A 21,487-nucleotide genomic window follows, 5' to 3' on the forward strand; every position below is an offset into this window, starting at 1 on the left:
CCACAAGTGTTGCTTCAGAATTCTATAGAAATTTGTGTAGCTGGCACTATGACTATACAAATTTCTAACGTGTCAGCGGAGTTATTTTCATTTCTGGGTGCATTTTCAAAAGACTCTTATCAATATAGATAATTTTCCACAGAATATTTTATCTCCTTAGTAAATTTTAATCCTATTTATTTTTGAAACCAGTTACAGTGGATTATTTTGTTAATTTTGTGTTGGTAATTTGTTGTCAGTGTGTAGAGCATATTTTAATTTTATTTGGTCATTTTATATCCTGATTTTTCCTAAGCTCTAATTTATTTCTTCCATATTTTATGTGAGGTTTTTACTCACTGACTCTCTTATGACATTGTCATAGGCAAAAAAATTACTTTCTTTCCAGTTTACCAATTTTTCTTTTTATTTATGTAGTTTTCTTCCCAGGTTTTCTGGTAGGTCCTCCAGGCTGGGGCAGAAAATATTTCTCTCTTGTCTTTATGATCCATTGTCTGGTTTAATCATGCAGTTGATATAAGGCAGACCTAGAGGAGACAATAAATTTCATTTTGCATGTGGATGACCTACCTCATATAAGGTGAGAGTCAGCAACTCATCTCAGGACAGGGTGTCTCTTCATGTCTTCTGCACATTTCTGACTTAACTTTTCCCCTTGTGTTTGTTTACCTTGATAATTTATTTGTCGATATAGGAAACAAGCCTTAATCTGAAGATAGATTTGCAAATATCTTCTCCCATTCTTTTGGATGATTTTATTTATCTATTCATTACACAGAGATGCAGAGACATAGGCAGGAGAAGTGAGTTCCCCACAAGGAGTCATGCTGGTCTCAATCCCAGAGCCCTGGGATTATGCTCTGAGCCAAAAACAGATGTTCCAGCTACAAAAGCAGCCATATCTTTTCCCATTCATTAGGTTTCCTTTTAATTATGTTGAGTGTCTCCATAGCTGTACGACAACTCCTTCCTTAATGTAGTCCATAGAATTCATTTCTGATTTTGTTTTCCTTCCCTTTGGTTGAGTCGAGTACCAAGAACTGTTGCAAATGAGGTCACAAAATCTCTTGGATTTTGTTGGTTTCCTGCCTCACATTTAGGTCTTCCATCTACTATGAGTTTATCTTTGTGTGGAGTCTAAGAATGTGGCCCAGGTTCATTCTTCTACTTGCAGCTGTCCATCTTCCCAACACCACTTGTTCAAGAGATTGTCCTTTTTCCAGTCAATAGTCTTTTGTATTTTGATGAGGATAAGTTGACCACAGAGCTGTGTGACTACTTCTGGGTTCTCTATTCTATTCCATTGACCTATGTGCATGTTTTACTGCCACTATTATACTGTCTTAATGATCACAATTTTGAAATCCCCAATTGTGATTCTGCTTTGGTTTTTTTCAACATTCTTTTGCCAAGTCAGAATCTTTTATTTTTATTTACAAGTTTTAGGATTGTTTTTTTCCATTTCCTAGAAAAATGTTGGTGGTGTTTTGTTTTTTTTTTATAATAATAAATTTATTTTTTTACTGGTGTTCAATTTGACAACATACAGAATAACACCCAGTGCTCATCCTGTCAAGTGCCCCCTTCAGTGCCCGTCACCCATTCACCCTCACCCCCCACCCTCCTCCCTTCCATCACCCCGAGTTTGTTTCCCAGAGTTAGGAGTCTTTATGTTCTGTCTCCCTTTCTGATATGTCCCACACATTTCTTCTCCCTTTCCTTATATTCCCTTTCACTATTATCCATATTCCTCAAATGAATGAGAACATACACTGATGTCCTTCTCCGATTGACTTACTTCACTCAGCATAATACCCTCCAGTTCCATCCACATCGAAGCAAATGATGGGTATTTGTCATTTCTAATGGCTGAGTAATATTCCATTGTATACATAAACCACATCTTCTTTATCCATTCATCTTTCGATGGACACCGAGGCTCCCTCCGCAGTTTGGCTATTGTGGACATTGCTGCTATAAACATTGGAGTGCAGATGTCCCAGCATTTCATCGCATCTGAATCTTTGGGGTAAATCCCCAACAGTGCAATTGCTGGGTCATAGGGCAGGTCTATTTTTAACTCTTTGAGGAACCTCCACACAGTTTTCCAGAGTGGCTGCACCAGTTCACATTCCCACCAACAGTGTAAGAGGGTTCCCTTTTCTCCGCATCCTCTCCAACATTTGTGGTTTCCTACCTTGTTAATTTTCCCCATTCTCACTGGTGTGAGTTGGGATCTCATTGTGTTTTGGATTTGTATTTCCCTGATGGCAAGTGATGCAGAATGTATTCTCATGTGCGTGTTGGCCATGTCTATGTCTTCCTCTGAGATTTCTCTTCATGTGTTTTGCCCATTTCATGATTGGATTGTTTGTTTCTTTGTTGCTGAGTTTAATAAGTTCTTTATAGATCTTGGAAACAGCCATTTATCTGATGCATCATTTGCAAATATCTTCTCCCATTCTGTAGGTTGTCTTTTCGTTTTTTTGACTGTATCCTTTGCTGTGCAAAAGCTTCTTATCTTGATGAAGTTCCAATAGTTCATTTTTGCTTTTGTTTCTTTTGCCTTCGTGGATGTATCTTGCAAGAAGTTACTGTGGCTGAGTTCAAAAAGGGTGTTGCCTGTGTTCTCTTCTAGGATTTTGATGGTGACTATGTTTTTTTTTTTTTTGAAAAAGTAGACTTTTAATAACTGCTTTTATCACCAGGTTAAGTCGTGCAATTACAAAGTAGTTAGAAATTTTGAAAGGAGATTGTTTAAAAAAAAAAAAAAGCTCATTCTTACATAAATAATATCTAGTACTTCATTGGGACACTACTGTTCAAAAGTCCTTCGTGAAATAACTCCCAAACAAAACACTCAACCCAAGGATGTTTCCAGCCCAGTGGTAATGAAGCTGCGAGCAGAATTCAGGCCTCTCAGGGGATGCCAAGGCAGGCCGAGTCGGGGCCACTGGCAGGGCTCAGAGCCGCCAGCTAGACTCCAGAGCGGGAGTCCAAGTGGTTTTTTTCTGAGACACTCTACTTGAATTACTGTTGTTCAATTAGACAACACAGATCTTCAGAAGAGAACAATTAATTACCATAATAAGGAGGTTACTGCACTCTTTGCACTCTATGCCATAACTGCGGTTAGTAAATTCTGACAGTCTTAACAAAAATAGCCTCCCCCATTGACAGGTGTGAAGATAACTTAATTCTCCATTGGACTTTTTTTTGCTGGATAACAATACATGACTGTTAAGCTATAAATGATACTGTTTTATATTATAAAAATACTAACTTCTTTTCATTTATTATGTTTGTATTGAGTGCATAGACTGCTGTTGGTAGCATAGACATTATATCAATATTTATTCTCCCAATCCATGAGAAGGGAATGTTTTCTACATATTTGTGTCTTATTTAATGTATTTCATGCGTATTTTAGAATTTTTAGACTATAGGTCCTTTCCGTCTTTGGTTAGGATTATTCCTCATTGTCTGACGTTTCTGATGCAATTGTAAATGGGATAGTTTGTTTATGATTAATAATCTTGATTCCCCTTTCTTGATTTCTCTTTCTTCTCTTTCATTTGTAGTATATAGAAATGCCACTGACTCCTTGTATTGATTTTGTGTGTTCAGGTTTTGCTGAATTCCTGTATTAGTTCCAGCAATTTTTTGATAGAGTCTTTGGGGTTTGTCCTTCAAATATCTTGTTGTCTATGAAGAGTGAAAGTTTGATTTTTTCTTTGCTGATTTGTGTGACTTTTCCATTTTTTTTGTCTGATTGCTCAGGCAAGACGTCTAGTTTTATGTTGTATAACAGTGGTGACAGTGCGCATTCCTGTAGTGATCCTGACCTTACGAGAAAACTCTTAGTTTTTCCATGTTGGGGATGACATTCTTTGTGTATCCTCTGTAGATGGCTTTTATGAATTTGGACATATACCCCTATCCGTACACAGGAAAAGGTTTTTATCAAGAAAGAATATTGTCTTTTGTCAAATTATTTTTGGGCATCAATTGAGAGAATAAAGTGGCACTGATTCTTTCTTTTATTAAGGTGATTATCACATTGATAGATTACACATACTGAATCATGCTTGCAGCCCAGGAATTACGCCCTTTTGTTTTTCGTGAATAAGCTTATTAATATGCAGTTGATCCTGCTGGTTAAGATCTTGGTGAGAAATTTGCATCCAGACTCATCAATGATATTGTTCTGTAATTCTCCTACTTACTGGGATTTTTTTGGGGGTCAAGGTAATACTGACATCACAGAATGAGTCTGGCAGTTTTCCTTTAATTTCCATTATTTGGAATAGTTTTAGAAGAATAGATGTTGATTGTTCTTGTGGAATTTCCCTGGTGAACCATCTGCACATATCATCTTGTTTTTGGGAGACTTTTAAGTATGATTGATTCTTATTTCCAGGTAATTGTTCTGTGCAGCTTGTCCCTTCATTTCTGTTTCTGTTTTGGTTGTATTTATGTTCCTAGGATTGCATCCGTTTCCCCAGATCACCCAGTACATTGGCTTATAACTGCTCATAATCTCTTCTTATACTTCCTTGTAATTCTTTGGTGTTCCTTGTTATTTCTCCTCATTTGTTCATGATTTTATATTTTGGGTACTTTCACTTTTAAATTCTCAAAACTGTCTAGTATTTTCTTACACTTGCTAACTCCCATGCAGGGTGACTGGCCCCTGCCCACCTCCCCTTCCACTACCTCTTGTTTGTTTCCCAGACTTAAGAGTCTGTCATGTTCTATCACCCTCTAATTTTCCCACTCATTTTCACTCCTTTCCCCCTTATTCCTTTTCACTATTTATTATATTCCCCGAATGAATGAAACCATGTAATGTTTGTCCTTCTCTGACTGACTTACTTCACTCAAAATTCTATCCTCCAGTTCCACCCATGTTGAAGTAAATGGTGGCTATTTGTCGTTTCTAATGGCTGAGTAATATTCCATTGTATACATAGACCACATCTTCTTTATCCATCATCTTTCTATAGACCCCGAGGCTCCCTCCACAGCTTGGCTATTGTAAACATTGCTGCTATAAACATCAGGGTCCAGGTGTCCGGGTTTTCAGTGCATCTGTATCTTTGGGGTAAATTCCCAGCATGGCAATTACTGGGTTCTAAGGCAGTTCTATTTTAACTCTTTGAGGAACCTCCACACAGTTTTAGAGAGTGGCTGCACTAGTTCACATTCCCACCAACAGTGCAGGAGGGTTCCCCTTTCTCCACATCCTCTCCAACACGTGTTGTGTCCTGTCTTGTTTATTTTCACCATTCTCACTGGTGTGAGGTGGGATCTCACTGTGGTTTTAATTTGTATTTCCTTTTGGCTAAGACCAAGTGTAGTATCTGTTCTTATCAGTTCGCATAGACATTTAAACATTATTTTTCTCCTAAGCACACAGCAAGGAATGATTTTTATTTTCTTTGTGGCTTCAACTATATCTTAAGTGTTCTGGGGTTCTCAGAGTATAGATTCTTTATTATTTTCTAAGTTAATTCCTGGATATCTTATTGTTATTGTTTCATTTGTAGTAGTAGTAGTAGTAGTAGTAGTAGTAGTAGTAGTAGTAGCAGTATCATTTTGGTGAAAATGTAAATGATATGGATACCTAAGTTTCTCTTTCATATGTGTCATTGTTAGTGTATAGAAATGTACCTGATTTTTGTACATTGGTTTTATATCCTCTTATTTGCTGAATTGCTGTCTCCTATCTAGGATTCTTCCTGGAGTCGTTTGAGTTTTCTATGTGGAGTAGCATGTTACCTTTGGAGAGTGAATATTTGTCTTTTTACCTTATTTGGGAGAACTTTTATTTATTCTTATTGTTCAAATGCTGAGTCTTCAAGTTTCAGGGTATGTTGAAGAACATTGTTCACAGTGTACATTCCTGTCATGTTCCTGACCTTAGTGCACTAGAGCCATCTTTTGCTGCTTTCAGGAGATGGTTTTTAGACTGTGATTTACCACCAGATTGAAATTGAGGGTGTGGATAATGATTTATTGCTAAAGGACATGAAAGAACACTGGACTAGCCATTCTTGCATTAGAAAACTGGCTTCAATCCAAAGACTGAAATAAAAGATGAAGAGGGACACAACATCCTAATAGAAATGTCTATCCAACACAAAGCCGTAACAATTGTAAATATGTATGCCCCTAACATGGAAGCAGATAATTATATAAACCCATTAATCTCAAGCCTAAGGAAACACTTTTTCCATAGTAAAAAAAAATAGAGAATTTCCAAACACATACATAGCATCAAACACATTATTTAATTTAACACATTATATCAACAAGGAAACATAGACTTTCAATGATGTAATGGACCACATAGACTTCTATATTATATATTTGAGCTCTTTCTTTTCTTTTAGATATATCTAGGTCAGGGTTCTCAATTTTATTGTTCTTTTTCTCCAAAACAACTAGATTGTAGTCTCTTTGGTCTCTTCTTTTGAAGTTTTTATATCATTTATTTCTGCTGTAATATTTGTCATTTCCTTCCTTCCAGTGTACTGGGTTTCAGTTGTCCCTTTTCCAACTTCTTATGTGTTAGTTTAGGTTGTTGATTTCATATTTTTCTTGTGTCTTGACGGAGACCTGTACTGCTGTCTACTTCTGTGTATGGAGCTACTTGGCTGCAGAGAAATTAGGTGAAGCTCATCAAAGTTTTTATACTCTTCAGTGTGTGCGAGTGCATGTGCGTGTGCGTTTCCATGTGTGTCTGTGTCTGTGTCTGTGTTTTTCAGGCAAGACATCCACACACTTCGTGGTGGGGGCTCCACTGGTTTTCCAGGCTGTCACCGATATTGATGCTGTGAGCATGGTCCAAGATAGTGACCTCCAGTGGCTTTTATTCTGTTGCATGGATTGTTGGTGCCTCTGTAGCCTAATGCTCAACATGCAGTTTATGCCACTTCTAAGTAAGCTTGTTCATTGAGCTGAGTTGTTCTGTGATGCACAGTGAGTGCAGCAGTGGCTCCTCCAAAGCTTCTCTGGATAAGCAGCGGGATACTTGTAATTCATTCATTTTTAAATACAGGAGTCATTTAATGTAATTTACTTGGTTTTCTGCAAGTTTATGTGATGTGTCTTCATATGATATCTATGTTTCTAAGTTATAAAATGCATACGTAAGCATAGAACCCTGTGTTCAGAGAGGCTCCTTGGGGGAAACTGCTCCATGGAGAGGAAGCCTCAGACCCTGAAAGGAAACCTGTCCATAACCTCCATCTGCACCTGCTTCTGGGACTTCAAGTCAGAAATATAGGTGAGTAGTATATACCTCCTAAAGTCCCGATCTTCTTCTGCAGGGAGTTATAAAGCTGAGGATGACAGCATGGAGGAGGGTTGCTTCCAGAAGCTATTGTGAAGGTTTATAAGGACCAGAGAGGAATGTGTGAACTTTTAGAAGTGTGCACCTGGGGACAAGCTTGGCATGATGGTGCTCAATAGCAAAGTGGGGATATTTCCAGGTATGAGGCACCCTGAGTCCTAAGAAGAACATATGGCACTATGTGAGGGATGGTTAAGAGGCACAGGAACCTCGAGAGGGGGTGAACCGTGGGTCTGAGTGCAGGCATTGTGCTGTGTGTTTCCATAAACTGTACCCTGTGTGGTCCTGTGACCTATATCCTGAGACCTGCAGGCAGAAGATAAGAACACTGTGAGACTCTCCCTCAGAAGAACATCCCCAGTCCACACCAGGCGATTCCTTCATATTGAGGCTTGGACACTCACTCATGTGCCTGAGATAAACCAGCTCAGGCATAGGCAGGGTGAACATGGAGTTCAGATGGAAAGGGAAGACAGAATGGGGTTGATGGCTCTTCTGTCAGGGCTCCCTGAAGCGTGAGGGGGGAGAATATTCACACTGAGGCTAAAGGTAAGGGACCATGGTCACCCTTCATCAGCCGATCAGGGAGCAGAAGAGTGCAACCTACTAGAGCCCAGAGCTACCCACCCTGAACCCGCCCCCTGCCCCCTAGATGTGCATGTCCAGTAAGGCAGGATCCCTGAGAGTGAGGATAGCAGGGTCTCCCCAGGGGATCAGCACCAGCAATTCCAGGTCAGCAAGTCTTGTGGTCAGAGAATGCTGCGAGAAGTCAGCGCTAGGGGAGGTAGGACCTAGCTTCCTTTCCAATTTTACTCTCCATTGTTTCTCGAATTATTTATATTCCAATCATTCCATAGTTATTTTTATTTTTTCTTTTTAATTTTTCTATTTCATATTTATGTTTCTAAATATAATTTAGAGACTTATTTTTTTCTAATTCCAATTTAATTAAATTTATTTTTATTTTTTTTATATATATCCTTCAAAAGGCATAACAAAACAATCTGGGATCTTCTTTTTTTACATTTTTCTTTTCTTTTCCCCTTTATTTATGTCTTCATCGGGAAAAAAGGAACAATGAAAAAATTTACTGACGAGAATGAATAGAATGCTAATCTCAAGAGAAAAGACATCATCAATAGATGAAGATACCTAACTTAGAATTTTAAAAAATGATTGAAAGCATACTAGCTAGGCTTGGAAAGGGAGATAAGACAACAGAATTTCCTTTTCTGCTTAGATAAATGAAGAAGAATTAAAAAGACCAAATTATAGATAGTATAACCAAGATGTAATCCAGGTGGAGGCCATAGTAATGATGGTGGATGAATCAGGGGAGTAAGTGAGTCTTATAAGATACGATATAATTATAGAAAATAATTACTGAAAAGAAGAGGGAAAAAAGGTAAAGACAAAAAGCTAGATGTAGGGATCTCAGTGATTATGAAGTTATAATAATATTCACATGATAGGTGCCAAAACAGATGAAGAAAGAGGATAAAGAAACAGAAAATATTTGTTCAAATAAGAACTGAAAAGTTCCCTAATCTCAGGAGGAACACACATATCAAACTCCAACAAGCAGAGAAAACTCCCACTGATCCCATCATGAGGGTGCACCTTCTAAGTGCTCCCCTGAGGCCCTGCCTCCTCCCATCACATGAATGTTAGGTTCCAACATGGTGATGGTAGGGGTCACACACAGTGAGCTGATAGCACCTGAAGGATCGATGAGTTATTCCCTGCAGATGGAAGGTCCTCCAATCCAGCTCTTCACCCTGAGCATCCTCATGGATCCAGTAGAAGCTTCTGGTCACTGCGTGCAAACACTGTACACATGACCTTCAGAACCAGCTGGTGACCTTGGGGAGATGACACCTTCCACCTGAGATCCTGAATAAAGACTTGGTCTATTTTTATGATCATTTTATAGTTTATGATTCTTCCCTCTTATTGTTCTTCTGATTTTCCACGTATTAGGAGCCCTTTCTCAGCAGAATGATCATGTGTCTCTTTTCTTATCTCAGTTTTCATACTTGTGTAGTAGAATTAATCATCACGCCAATCCTTTGATTATGCCTCGCTAGTTCCCTGATCTCCAATTCTCCCTCTCCTCCCCCTGTCCTACTCATGAGAAATCCAGCAGTAACCCACAAGTTCTCCATCCTTTGATACCCAGGGGACATTGAATCCATGCAATCCCCTCCTGGAACAGGACCCCACCCCCACCAATGACCCACAACATGCACCCTGAGCCACTGTCCTTCTTTGACTCCATCCAAACATTTATGACTTGCTGAGAGGCCTGACCTGCTCTCTACAACAGGATGGTCAAGATGATAATAGTTTTATACACTTGTCGTGTGTGTCTGTGTGTGTGTCTGTGTGTGATCTCTAGATTCCACATTCATACCAGGTCCTAAGGGAATCATTCTGTCTCTCAGGCTGTTACAGAAATTGCAGTTCTGACCATATTTACTGAAAGTAACCACAACCAGAGATCTTTTTTCTTGTGTTCAGATTCTTGAAGTCTCTGTAGTCCCATATCCATTATGCACTTTATATGCTTCTAGCAAGGTTGCACATTTGCTGGGTGTTTAAGTAAGATACTGTGAGTTCCACTACAATTCCTGAAAAAGTTCAGATGATGCACATGGTGTTATGTGTAATACATTGATATTTTGGGTCAGAAAGATGTAAATTCAAGTGATAGTCTTTGGGCTCATTGAAATAGTTGTTTTCATCACTTTCTAAGATTGAGTCTGAATAGGTAAACACAGAATACTGTGTCCAGAGAGACTCACCTTGGAGACAAAACCCCAGATCCTGACAGGAAACCTGCTCAGAACCTCCATCTGCACCTGCTCCTGGGCTTGAAAACAGAACTGGTGAGTAGTGGGCATCCAATGGCAGTCTTGATCTTCTTCTACAGGGAGATTTGTGTCTGGGCTCACACTGAGGTCCCCTCACTGTGTCCCTTGCACAGCAATACATGGCCGTGTTCTCAGCTCTCAGGGTGTTCATCTGCAGATACAGCGTGTTCCTGGTGTTGTTTCTGGAGATGGTGAATCATCCCTTTACAGCGTCTGCATAGTACATGCTACTTCCATTACTGCTAATGGATATGACCCACTGTAGCCACTACTGGGAGACTGGTGGAGCCAATGCATGCTGTCCTATGAAAGGTGAATGAGAGGACTCACAGGAGAGTCTCAGGGACACCCCAGGCTTCACCAGTTCTCCCACAGACTTCACCAGCTGCACCTCACCCTGGACACCTGCAGACACAAGACATCCTGGGAGGATACCGTCACACAGCTCCTGTTTCTCTCACTCATCTCCTCTCACATACTCAATGTGTCTTGTTCTCATGAATTAACTTTTAAAATAGCGTCAAAGTGACTGGGTGACGGGCACTGAGGTGGGAACTTGATGGGATGAGCACTGGGTGTTATGCTCTATGTTGACAAATTGAAATCCAATAAAAAGAAATTTAAAAAAAATAAAAAATAAAATAGCGTCATGGATAACAGGTGCAGGACACCTGCACCCCAATGTTTATAGCAGCAATGTCCACAATAGCCAAACTGTGGAAGAAGCTTTGGTGTCCATCCACAGATGAATGAATAAAGAAGATGTTTTCTATATATACAGTGGAATATTCCTCAGCCATTAGAAATGATGAATACCCACCATTTGCTTCAACGTGGATGGAACTGGAGGGTATTATGTTGAGTGAATAAGTCAATCAGAGGACACAAACCACAAAGTGAGGATCTCTGGAAGGGAGGTGAATGGGGGATGGGGTGACTGGGTGATGGGCATTAAGGAGAGCACGTGATATGATGAGCACTGGGTGTTTATGCATCTTATGAATCATTGAATGCTCCTTGTGAAACTTTGGAAGTGGTATTTGCTTCTTGAATTTAAATAAAAATAGAATATGTAAAAAAAATAGAATATGTAGAAATATAAGAAAATAGTTTTTATTTTCATGTCAGTTAGTTAACAGAGTGTGTGATATTAGTTACAGGTACACAGGTAGTGATTCGATACCTCCATACACCACTTGTGCTGCTCAGAGTAATGTTCTCCTTCACTCCCATCTAATTTGTTATTCCCCAAACTCCAGCCCTTTGGTAGCCCTCATGTTGTTCCCTTTGTTGTCTGTGTTTTGCTTTGCTTCTCTCTCTCATTTTTCCCCTTTGATCAGTTTTATTTTGTTTTTAAAATCCACATAACAGTGAAATAATATGGTGTATTGTGTTTTTCTGAATGACTTAATTCACTTAGCTTAATACCCTCTAGACCTATGCATGTTGTTGGTGATGGCAAGATTGCTGCATCATAACTACCATCTATCTATCTATTATCTACCTATCTATCTATCTATCTATCTATCTATCATCTATCTATCATCTGTCTATCTATCATCTATCATCTATCTATCAATCATGTATCTATCTATATATCCATCTATATCAATCTATCATCTATCTATCATCTATCTATATCATCTATCTATATCAATATATCATCCATCCATTATTCTCATCATTTTTTCCCTTTCATCAGTACATAAAAACATTTGATTACCATGTATAGTATTATGTGTTTTTTTATATTTTTATATTCAGAGGTAGAATTTAGTGATTACTCAGTTGTATATATACCCACTGCTTATCCCATCAGGTGTCCTCCTTAATGCCATCACCAAGTTACCCATCCCCCCGCCTCACCAGCAAACTTCACTTTGTTTTCTAGCGTTAAGTGTCTCTTATGTTTTGTCTCCCTCTGTGATTTCATCTGTTTTCCTTCCCTTCCTCTATGTTCATCTGTTTTGTTTGTTAAATTCCACATGAGTGGAGTCATATGATTCTCTTCTCATGCTCAAACTCGATTTTTAGATTTCATGACAGAGACTGTGCTGTATCTCTTCAGTCTGGTTGTTCATCACATTGAATAGATGTGCTTCTGGTGTGAAACATGAACATTTACCTTTAGGTGTTTGACTTTCTATACATCTTGGTGCACTTCAAAAATGGGTTCTAATATTTAGCATCTTCCCACCATATGTTGGTTTGCACATGGGGCTGATGGACCCATGTGATACCCACATTGACATGATCAGTGAGAACGCAGAGAAGGAACATGTGAGTCAGCAGCTGCCTGGGTTTCCTCAGACCAGGTCCAGACTCCTACAGGGTCACCTGGCACAGATCCCCTGTGGAGAAAGCCACCTCAGGATGGGGCAGGAATCTCCTACCCAGAGGGAGCCCCATACATGGGCACTCACAGGAAGGGATGTTCAGCAGCAGGGGTGAGGAGCACAGGATGCCCAGACTGGTAAAATAAGCCATTGCCCTAAACCCGGTGCTTGCCTTCTCAACTGTGAGGAGGTGGATTTGAAGATATTTCAATCTTCATCAATGCTCTGTGTCATTTGGGGGTCACAGAGCCCTGCAGAATGGGGATGAGTAGGTGGGGTTGAGGTAGTGAACCTGTGTATGGGGGATCCATGTCCAGATCCTATGAGTACACTCTTTTTTTTTTTCAGGAATGGAGCCCTCAGTACACAGTCTTTTCATCAAATCTGATCCAGGGACACTCACTCTGCGACTCCAGCACTGGAGGATTTGGATCACCCACTAGGACCCCTCAGGTAGACTACATTCTCCCTCCACTACAACTTCGCTACCACCACTATCTCTCAAATCCACACCCCTTTTTTCTACCCTTTTTTTTTTCTCTTTACTTTGCCTTTTGTCTCTTCCTTTTTTCTCTTTTCTTTTTTTTTTCTTCTTTGGGATTCTTGGACTTTTATTTTTTACTACTTTGTTTTAAAATTTGTTTTTCATGGGCAGCCCAGGTGGCCCAGCAGTTTGGCACCACCTTCCACCCAGGGCGTGATCCTAGAGACCTGGGTCGAGTTCCACATCCTGCTCCCTGCATGGAGCCTGCTTCTCCCTCTGACTGTGTCTCTGCCTCTCTCTATCTGTCTCTCTCTGTCTCTCTCGCTCTCTCTGTATCTCTCATGAATAAATAAATAAAATATTTAAAATAAAAAAATTAAATTTTTTTTTCACTTTGGTGGTCCATTTATTTTATTTGGTTCTGATCTTTGTTTTCTTGTTCTGGTCTCTGACCATGTCAGAATTATCTAGGATGAAATTTACTTGGGTCATTATTGATAATCTTGAGTTAGCCCATGCATACAGCCACTCTCCACAGAGCAAAGTGACTAGAAGTAAGTACTCACCATGAAGAAAGTATCAGAGACAGTACTTGCTGCCAAAGGTTTACAGAATTGGGATTACAATTCGGTGTCAAAAGCCAATTCAGAAGCACAATTATAAAGCTACTGGTGGCTCTGGAAAAACAAGCATAAAAGATTCAAGAGACTTCATGACTGCAGAAGTTAGATCTAATCAGGCCGAAATTAAAAGCCCATTAAATGACATGCAATCCAAACTGGAGATCCTAACAATGATGGTTAATGAGGTAGAAGAAAGAGTGAGTGACATACAAGACAGTTGATGGCAAGGAGGGAAGCTGAGGAGAAAAGAACAAAAAAAGACCACAAGGAAAGGTTAAAGGAAATAAATGACACTCTCAGCAGGAAAAATCTATGTATAATTGGGGTCCCAGTGAGCACTGAGAGGGCCAAAGGGCCAGAAAGCATAATTGAAAAAATCATACCTAAGAACTTCCTTAATTTAGGGAGGGAAAGTGATATTCAGGTCCAGAAGATAGAGAGTCCCCCCCCAAAAAAAAAATCAATAAAAACCTTTCAACACCTTGACATGTAATAGTGAAACTTGCAAATTCCAAAGATAAAGAGAAAATCCTTAAAGCAAGGAGAAGCAAGAGATCCCTACTTATAAGGCAAAATACCAGTTTATGTTTTTTGCTCATTTCTGTCTGAATCTTTTGTTTCTTCAGTGTTGAGTTTAATAAGTAACTTTAGGTCTTGGATACTAGCCCTTCATCTGATACGTCCAATGCAAATATCTTCTTCTTTCCCTAGATAGACTTTTGATTTCTTTGGCTATTTCCTTTGCTGTGATGAAGCTTTTTATCTTGATGAAATCCTAATATTTCATTTTTCCTTTTGTTTCCCTTTCCTTTGGAGACACATCAAACAAGATTTTGCTGAGGCTCAGGTCAAACACCTTGCTCCTTTGGATCTACTCTAGTATTTTGGAGGCGTCATGCCTCATATTAAGTGTGTCATCTACTTTATCTTGTGTGTGGTGTAAGAAAATGGCCGAGTTTCATTATTCTACATGTGACTGTCCTATTTTCCCAGCACTATTTTATAAAGAGATCATCTTTTTTCCATTGGGTATTCTTTCCTGCTTTCTATAAGACTCGTTGACCATGGAGGTGGTAGTTCATTTCTGGGTTATCTATTCTGTTCCTTTGATCCATGAGTCTGTTTCTGTGTCACTATCACACTGTCTTGAGGATCACAGTTTCTAAAACAGCTTGACATCAGGCATCATGATGTCTTCTGTTTCTTTATTTTTTTCTCCTCAACATCCGTTTTCATCTTCAGGGTCTTTAATGGTGTCATATATTTTTTTAATACTAAATTTATTTTTTATTGGTGTTCAATTCGCCAACATACAGAATAACACCCAGTGCTCATCCCGTCAAGTGTCTGCCTCAGTGCCCGTCACCCATTCGCCTCCACCCCCCATCCTCCTCCCCTTCCACCACCCCTAGTTCATTTCCCAGAGTTAGGAGTGTTTATGTTCTGTCTCCCTTTCTGAAATTTTCCACACATTTCTTCTCCCTTCCCTCCTATTCCCTTTCACTATTATTTATATTCCTCAAATGAATGAGAACATATAATGTTTGTCCATCTCCGATTGACTCATTTCACTCAGCATAATACCCACCAGTTCCATCCACGTTGAAGCAAATGGTGGGTATTTGTCATTTCTAATGACTGAGTAATATTCCATTGTATAAATAAACCACCTCTTCTTTATCCATTCATCTTTTGATGGACACCGAGGCTCCTTCCACAGTTTGGCTATTGTGGACATTGCTGCTAGAAACATCGGAGTGCAGGTGTCCTGGCATTTCATTGCATCTGTATCTTAGGAGTAAATCCCCAACAGTGCAATTGCTGGGTCATAAGGCACGTCTATTTTTAACTCTTTGAGGAACCTACACACAGTTTTTCAAACATTATTGGTTTGTTTATTTTGGCTCTGAGAAAAATGCTGGAAGTATTTTGATAGGGTTTGCACTGAATATGTAAATTTCTTTGCATATCATGCTGATTTTATTAATATTTTTCCAGTCTATGAGGATAATATATTTTTTCCATTACTTTATGTTTTCCTGAATTTCTTTCTCAGTTCTCAGACTAAGATGCTTTTCCTTCTTGGTTAGCTTTATTCCTTCTTGTCTTTTGTGTTTTGGTGTAATGATAAATGGGACTCATTCCTTGATTTTTTCTTTCTTTTTCATTTTTAGTGTATAGAAATGCTACTGACTTCCCTTTATCAATTTGTATGATTTGACTTACTGAATTCCTGTATCTGTTCTAGCAAGTTTTTGGTGGAGTGTTCTGGGATTTCTACCTAAAGTATCATGTCATCTGTTAAGAATGAAATTTTGACTTTTTCTTGCCTGATTTGGATGCACCTTTCTTCTTTTCATTGTGTGATTTCTGAGATGAGGACTTCTAGTACTGTGTTGAACAGTGACGAGTGAACATCACTGTTGTGTTCCCGACCTCAGGGAAAAAACTCTCTCACTCTGGGGTTTATGACTATGCTTTTGTGATCTTGAGTAAATTCCCTCTCTCCTTACACAGCAGAAGCTTTTCATCAAGAAAGAATGATCTCTTGTCAAATACTATTTGTGCATCAGTGGAGGAGATCAAATGATTCTTTTCCTTTCTTTTATTAATGTGGTTTGCCATGCTGATTGACTTTTAGGTGTTGAAGCACCCTTGCAGGTCAGGAAGAAATCTCATTTGGTCATAGTGAATAATCGTTTCAGTATATAATTGGATTATTTTGGCTAGAAACTTGGTGAGAATTTCTGAATCCACATTGGTCAGGGATATTGTTCTGTAATTCTCCTTGTTGGTGCAATAATTGCCTGATTTTGGGGTCAAGGTAATGTTGACATCAGAGAATGGGTTTGGGAAATTTTCTTCCATTCCCATGTTTTGGAACATCTTCACAGGAACTGGTATAAATTTTTCTTTACATGTTTATTGAAATCCCCCACCAGCCATCTGGACTTTTGTTTGTTGAGAGACTTTTAATTATGATTGTTTTCTTATTTTCTGGATATGGGTATGTGCTGTTCTTCCTTTCCTCTCCATTAAGTTTTGATATTTTTATGTTTCTAGGAATGTATCCATTTCTTCTAGATTGCCTAATTCATTGTCATATAATTGCTCAGAATATTGTCTTATACTTGTTTGTATTTCTTGGCTGTTGGTTGTGATCTTTCCTTATTTATTCAGGATTTTATGATTATCAGGCCTTTCTATTTGTTTTATTTTATTTTTATTTTTTTTTAATTAACTTTTATTGGTGTTCAATTTACCAACATACAGAAAAACACCCAGTGCTCATCCCGTCAAGTGTCCACCTCAGTGCCCATCACCCATTCCCCTCCAACACCCGCCCTCCTCCCCTTCCACCACCCCTAGTTCATTTCCCCGAGTTAGGAGTCTTTATGTTCTGTCTCCCTTCCTGATATTTCCCAACATTTCTTTTCCCTTCCTTTATATTCCCTTTCACTATTATTCATATTCCCCCAAATGAATGAGAACATACACTGTTTGTCCTTCTCCGATTGACTTATTTCACTCAGCATAATACCCTGAAAGGGACAGAGGGCCAGAATATGTATTTGAACAAATCCTAGCTGAAAACTTTCCTAATCTGGGAAGGGAAACAGGCATTCAGATCCAGGAAATAGAGAGATCCCCCCCTAAAATCAACAAAAACCGTTCAACACCTCGACATTTAATAGTGAAGCTTGCAAATTCCAAAGATAAGGAGAAGATCCTTAAAGCAGCAAGAGAAAAAAAGTCCCTGACTTTTATGGGGAGGAATATTAGGGTAACAGCAGACCTCTCCACAGAGACCTGGCAGGCCAGAAAGGGCTGGCAGGATATATTCAGGGTCCTAAATGAAAAGAACATGCAACCAAGAATATTTGTTTTATTTTAGAAGTCTCTCTGGGTGCTTACAATCTTATTTATTCTTTAAAAGAATCATCCCCTGAGTGATTTGATCTACTGCCTTTTTTTATAACCTTGATTTCTTCTCTATTCTTTATTATTCCTCTTTCACCTGGATTTAGAAATCCTTTGCTGTTCTTTCTCCAACTCCTTTTGGTCCAAGCATTACTTTTATTTATGAGACTTTTATTGTCCTCTGAGGAAGGACTGTATTGCTCTATCCTCCCTTCTGTGGATCACTTTTGCTGTGTCCCAAAGTTTTGAAAGTATCGTGTTTTCATTTTCATTGAATCCGTGTATTTTTTTAATTCTCTAACTTGCTGGTTGACCCATTCCCTCTTCAGTACGATGTTCCTTTACCTCCATTATTTATGTACTTTTTGTATTTTTATGGTGGTTCACTTCTAGTTTTATTGCACTGTGGTCTGAAAATATGCATGGAATAAATTCACTCTTTCTGTACCAGTTGTATCTTGATGTGTGACCTTCTATATGATCAATTTTGGAGAATTTTCCATGTGCCCTGGTGAAGACTGTGTTTTCTCCTGCCTTAGGATGCAACATTGTGTATATATCTTTGAAGTCCATCTGTTCCAGTGTGTTGTTCTAAGCACTTGTTTCCTTGTTGAGATTCTGCTTTTATGATCTTTCCTTGCTATCAGTGGGACGTGAAAGTTCCCACACTATTGTATTATTATCAGTCGGTCTCTTTAATTTTATTGTTGAATGGTTTATATACTTGTCTACTCTGAATTTAGGGACACAAATATTTAAAATAGATGACTTTTGTACTGACTTTTTTATGATACTGTATACTTCTAAATCTTTTATTATGGTTTAGTTGGTAGTCTAGTTGTCTGATATAAGTGTTGTACTCCAACTTTCTTTTGAATCCCATTGATATGATAAATGGTTCTTTACCCCCTCACATCCATTTGGATCTCTCTTTGTGTCTAAAAGATTTTCTTCTATATTTCTTCCAATATACCTTCTGTCCCTTCTCATCATTCTCCCTCAGGAACCCCAATAATGCTAATTTTGTTTCATTTTATGGCCCCACTGATCCCCTACATGCACCCTGAGCCAGTGTCCTTCCCTGACTCCATCCAAGCATTATGACTTGCTGAGAGGCTGCTCTGGTCTAAACTGATATGATGGTGAAGGTGATGAAGGTTTATACTCTCTCGTGTGTTTGCTCTTCAGACGACATTCTCACCGTGTACTTGTTGGGGTCCTTGCTACTCCAGGATGTCGCTATTATTGTTCTATGACTGTGGTTCAAGACCGTAGTCCTACCTGTGGTCTTTCTATGCATTTGATTCTTGAGCCCTTTGCATCGTCATGTACAGCATGTACTTTATACTGTTTCTAAGATACTTAACCAGTGAGCAGCATGGTTCTGTAATGCATCATGAATACACGTGGAAATCTTATAAGGGAGAAGTTGAGGTACATGCAGATATGTGTAATAAACAATTATTTAGGGACATTGGTAAGTAAGTCTAAGCAAATTAGACTTTGGGCATATAAGAATAGTGGCTTACCAAGATGCCTGGGTGGTTCAGCGAATGAGAGTCTGCTTTTGATTCAGGTCATGATCACAGGGTCCTGGGATCGAGTATCACTTCAGGCTTCTCACGGGGAGCATGCTTCTCCTTCTGCCTATGTCTCTTTCTCTCTTTTTCTCTCTGTTTCAAATAAATAAATAAATAAATAAATAAATAAATAAATAAATAAATAAACTTTCAAAAAAGGAATAGTTGTTTGCAAATTTCCTAATTCAGAGACTGAGTAAGGAATATGTAATGAAAGAGACATTGTAGTTTGTGTAATTTGATGTATTTCTCTTTTTATGACAACAAAATTGTAAGTTGGAGACGAGATAGGTCACCACAGAATCCTATGTCCAAAGAGGCTCCTGAGGGAAACTGCTTTGTGTAGAGGAAGCCCCAGACCCTGACAGGAATCCCTCCCAGAACCTCCATCTGCACCTGCTCCTGGGTCTTCAAGACAGAAGTGGTGAGTAGTGTGCACCCCCTGGTGGTCCTGATCCCCCTCCAAAGGGGAGACTTTGTGCTCACACTGTGGTCCCCTCAGTGTGCTCTTCCCACAGTAATACACTGCGGAGTCTTTGGCTCTCAGGCTGTTCATCTGCAAATACAGTGTGATCCTGGTGGACCCAGCTCATAAAGTAGCTACTGAAGGTGAATACAGAGGATGCAGGGGAGTCTTGCAATTGATATAAGGCAGACCTACAGGAGACAATGTATTTTATTTTGCATGTGGATGAGCTACTTAATATATGGTGTGAGGTGGGATTTCATATGAGGACAAGGTGTCTATTCATGGCTTCTGTGCATTTCTGATTGTGTTTTTCATTAGTTTGGTTGTTTAGTTCAATAGTTTTGCTACAGATTGTGAATGCCATCCTTAGTCCAATGATATATTTGCAAATATCTTCTCCCATCCTGTAGGTTGCCTCTTAACTATGTTGAGTGTTTCCAAAGCTGTACAATGGCTCCTTCCTTGATGGAATCCATATAGCTTATTTTTCTTCTGGAGATTCAGGTAGCAAGAAGCTTTTCTGGCTGAAGTCACAGAATCTCTAGGATTTTGATGTTTTCCTGCTTCACAAATGGGTCTTTCATCTACTCTGAGTTAATCTTTGTGTCATGTGTAAGAATGTGTCCCAGGTTCATTCTTCTACTGTGACTCTCCAATATTCTCAACCTCACCTGTGACTGTCCAATATTCTCAACCTCACCTGTTGAAGAGATTGTTCTTTTTCCAGTCAATAGTCTTTTGTGCTTTGTCAAAGATAATTTGACCATAGGGTTGTGTGTCCATTTCTGGGTTCTCTATTTTGTGTCATTCACCTATGTGCCTTCTTTTCTGGCACTATTATACTGTCTGGATGATCACAACTTTGAGGCTGTAATTGTGATGCCTTCTGCTCTGGGTTTTTCAACATTCTTTTGCCTAGTCAGGATCTAGGCATTCCTTTCAAGTTTTAGGATTGTTTATTCCATTTCCTTGAAAAATGTTTTCAGTGTTTTAATAAGGTTTGCATTGAATGTGTATATTGCTCCTGGTAGCACAGACATTTTATCAATATTTATTCTTCCAATCCATTAGAATAGAATGTTTTCCATCTATTTGTGTCTTCCTCAATTTCTTTCATAAGTGAGCTAGGAGGTTTAGACTATAGATCCTTTCCCTCTTTTTTTAGGATTATTCCTCATTATCTGATGTTTCTCATGCAATTATAAATGGGATCCACACCTTAATTTCTCTTTCTTTGGTTTCATTTGTAGTTTATAGAAATGCCACTGACCTCCTTGTATCTATTTTATATGGTTATGTTTTGCTGATTTTTTTGAAGGAGTCTTTGGGTTTTGTACCAAAATTATGAAAGATAGCAGCCCAGGTGGCTCAGTGGTTTAGTGCCGCCATCAGCTCAGGGCATGATCCTGGAGACCCGGGATCAAGTCCCACATCAGGCTCCCTGCATGGAGCCTGCTTCTGCCTCTGCCTTTGTCTCTGCCTCTCTTTCTTTCTGTGTCTCTCATGAATAAATAAATATAATAATTTTTAAAAATTACAAAAGATTTTGCGTGTGCTGACTGAAATTTGACTTTTTATTTGCTGATTTTGATACATTTTACTCCTTTTTTTATTGCTGAGGCTAGGTTTTCTAGTACTATGCTGAAGAACAGTTTGGACAGTGGACATCCTTGTCATTTTCCTGAGCTTAAGGGAAAATATATCAATTTTCCCTCTTGTATCAATTTTTAGATGGATTTTATGATATAGAGTATGTTCCCCTATCCCAACACAGCATTTTTTTTTTAATCAAGACAGAATAATATCTTTTGTCAAATGCTTTTTGGGCATCAGTTGAATGGATT

This window comes from Vulpes vulpes, chromosome 6 (assembly GCF_048418805.1).
Source record: "Vulpes vulpes isolate BD-2025 chromosome 6, VulVul3, whole genome shotgun sequence".
Taxonomy (NCBI): domain Eukaryota; kingdom Metazoa; phylum Chordata; class Mammalia; order Carnivora; family Canidae; genus Vulpes; species Vulpes vulpes.